Source organism: Saccostrea cucullata, unplaced genomic scaffold (assembly GCF_032062105.1).
Source record: "Saccostrea cucullata isolate Sc308-1 unplaced genomic scaffold, CSIRO_AGI_Scuc_v1 ctg21593, whole genome shotgun sequence".
NCBI classification, from domain to species: Eukaryota; Metazoa; Mollusca; class Bivalvia; order Ostreida; family Ostreidae; genus Saccostrea; species Saccostrea cuccullata.
In genome coordinates this window covers 282-3,715 of record NW_026934745.1, presented here as the reverse complement: position 1 = coordinate 3,715, position 3,434 = coordinate 282, and the positions used below count along the sequence as shown (strand labels likewise).

The following is a 3,434-nucleotide window of genomic DNA, read 5'->3' as shown; positions in this document are numbered from 1 at the left end:
GGTCTATTATCTGGAAAATGTATGTCGAATTCAGCAATCCATGTAAGTTTGGTCGTTATAGTAGGAAATCAAAATTGCAGTTCTTTAAAACTTATAGGTATCGGCAGTAAATAACGCTCTGCAAAAAAAATCAACCCCCACTCCTACAATCTCCCCTGGTATTTCTATATTCTCTGTAATATTCCTACATTCCATCATCTATTTCAAATATTAATATTTTTACTTTAAAATGAAAAACATTACATACCTCATTTCAGCCAATCAGGTAATGCCGACCTATTCAGTACTCAACTCTACATTGTGCCACAAACAATGCCATGTGCTCATCCGGGGATTTGGTACTCTCATTCCTATACTTACATATTTACCTCTCCCAGAATTAGTCAATTTTGTAATTTTCAAAGACTTTATACTTACCAATGAATATGTATAAAATTTTAGGCCTGTCACTTCAGTGTCTTGGAAGCTGTGACAGTCTTAATTAATGACACCTCCCTCCATTAAGTGGAATTCCAGGGAGTGAGAAACTGTCATTCCTTTGATGTGACCTGGATACAGTTGTGACTGTAATGAATAAAACATTTATAAATTGCATGATTTTGTTTTTTATTGTCAATAAAATGATATAAAGTCACATTTGTGTCATTTTTTTCATAAGGGTGGATTCTACCCAGAATTTAAAAAAGGCTCCAAAATTTGATAAAATATAGCTAATTAAGCAAAATTGAAAGGCTTTAAAAAGACTAATTCAGAATTTTTTTTATGCTTATGAGAAGTAAATTATTTGAGACTCTGATATACTAATTGATTCTTATCTAACCCCTCATGTTGCTTAAGTATATGCAAAAAAGTATCACCACCCCCCAGTGAAAAACACTTAGAGAAATAGCAGGTGCCCCCTATTATATTTGTTTACAATAAATTTAAATGAGAGAAAATCAATCCTTTTGATAATAAATGAAAGTTCAGTATCTACAGTCTTATACAGTACAATCTTAATCTTCAGGATAGAGTTTTATGCATAGAAAAGGGGAATTTAGATCAATTTTTCAAAAATAAGAAATGCAATAATTTTGACTTTAAACCCCAAAATGCACAACATAATAAGAGGCTGGAAAGTTAAAAAGAGGAAAATTTACCTGCTATGTACAGAAAACTGTCCGACAAAATATATCGGGTGGGTAGCGAGTCTCCATCTTCTTCTTGTATAGAGAAAATGCCCCCGCTGAGCAGGTACCCAACTCTCCCGGGGCCGAGGAAGCTGAAAGATGAAAGTCCTCTACAGTGCTAAAAACAAAATAAATCAGAAAAATTAGTCAAATCACATCTTAAGCATTTATTTAACAGCAATATTTTTCAGGTTTTCTAGAAAATAAAAAAATTACACACCTTCTACATTGTTTATTGTTTTAAAAATGTACCCCCAAAGGGTGGGGTACATGTTACACAATATTACATGTAATTACATGTAAATACAAAAAGGCCTAATCTTATACATGCATTTTTGAGTCATTCCAATAATTCCTGGAAAAAATCAGAAGTCTAGGTTCTCTACAATAAAGATTTTATGATGTTGAAATTCTACATGCCTGGTTTGTAAGTCTAAGGGAAGTAACTCTAATTACAAAAACTGGAAAGCAGTAAAAATGAGTTGCCGAGGGCTACGCTGATGAAAAAACAAGCAGCAAGAAAGGAAAAATACAGACCTAAGTGTAGCTACACCAAAGAAACAACTTCACTACAAATTCAGTACCCTGCAGTCCAAGTAAAGCAATCCAGAGAATCACACGCACTACCAGCCATAAGATGTCAAGAGAGAAAAGTGTGCAACTTTGACATGACCACTATAGAATGCCCTTTTTAGGTTCACCAGAACTATTTGAAAAGATACCGTATGCAACTGTTAAAGAAATGAAATGAAATGAACACCAGGTCACAGCCCCTACAATGCCATACATGTACATATATATAGAACACAACACATAAATACACACATGTAAATACATATAATATTAATGTACATGCATATATTTATACAAACTTACTTACACATAAATATTCATCATAAGAGCAATCTGATGCACTTTATTAACTTACTCCCCTCCTCGGATAATATCAAATGCACCACGCTATACTAATATCTACATTCTACTCACTACCCCCCCCCCCCCCCCTTACCGAGAACAGAATATTCCTCCAAAATCTCAACACATGAAAAACAATTCCATTTTTTTTGCTATTTACCTCTCAGTGTGTCATCAATATTCGGATTAAGAGCAAAAAATCACTTTTCATGACTTTAAATTCACTTAACATTTTAAAAATTTGGGTCTCTATAGGGAAAAGAGTACCAATTATTTTCCCATAGAACTCTATACAAACATTTTGTCCTCTCACTACTATACTAATTTAATTTCAGATTATTCCTTGGCATCGTTTGAAACTTTAATCCAAGCGCTTATAAAAAATCCCGGAAAAAATATAGGGTCCCATGGCGTTTATAGGTCAAAATTGCAGTTCTTTAAAACTTATAGGTATCGGCAGTAAATAACGCTCTGCAAAAAAAATCAACCCCCACTCCTACAATCTCCCCTGGTATTTCTATATTCTCTGTAATATTCCTACATTCCATCATCTATTTCAAATATTAATATTTTTACTTTAAAATGAAAAACATTACATACCTCATTTCAGCCAATCAGGTAATGCCGACCTATTCAGTACTCGACTCTACATTGTGCCACAAACAACGCCATGTGCTCATCCGGGGATTTGGTACTCTCATTCCTATACTTACATATTTACCTCTCCCAGAATTAGTCAATTTTGTAATTTTCAAAGAGTTTATACTTACCAATGAATATGTATAAAATTTTAGGCCTGTCACTTCAGTGTCTTGGAAGCTGTGACAGTCTTAATTAATGACACCTCCCTCCATTAAGTGGAATTCCAGGGAGTGAGAAACTGTCATTCCTTTGATGTGACCTGGATACAGTTGTGACTGTAATGAATAAAACATTTATAAATTGCATGATTTTGTTTTTTATTGTCAATAAAATGATATAAAGTCACATTTGTGTCATTTTTTTCATAAGGGTGGATTCTACCCAGAATTTAAAAAAGGCTCCAAAATTTGATAAAATATAGCTAATTAAGCAAAATTGAAAGGCTTTAAAAAGACTAATTCAGAATTTTTTTTATGCTTATGAGAAGTAAATTATTTGAGACTCTGATATACTAATTGATTCTTATAAAAGTATCACCACCCCCCAGTGAAAGACACTTAGAGAAATAGCAGGTGCCCCCTATTATATTTGTTTACAATAAATTTAAATGAGAGAAAATCAATCCTTTTGATAATAAATGAAAGTTCAGTATCTACAGTCTTATACAGTACAATCTTAATCTACAGGATGGAGTTTTATGCATAGAAA

The 3,434-nt window shown here is 33.1% G+C and overlaps 1 long non-coding RNA gene across 1 annotated transcript; it reads right to left on the bottom strand.

Annotated features, from left to right (window-relative positions):
• Window positions 1-248: 248 nt before the first annotated feature.
• On the bottom strand, window positions 249-3,126 carry LOC134241254 (uncharacterized). Its single transcript, XR_009986622.1, has 3 exons — window positions 2,855-3,126; window positions 1,140-1,287; window positions 249-564 (listed from the first exon to the last, which is right to left on the bottom strand). It is a non-coding gene; the product is annotated as an uncharacterized LOC134241254 (long non-coding RNA).
• Between the last annotated feature and the right edge of the window lie 308 nt (window positions 3,127-3,434).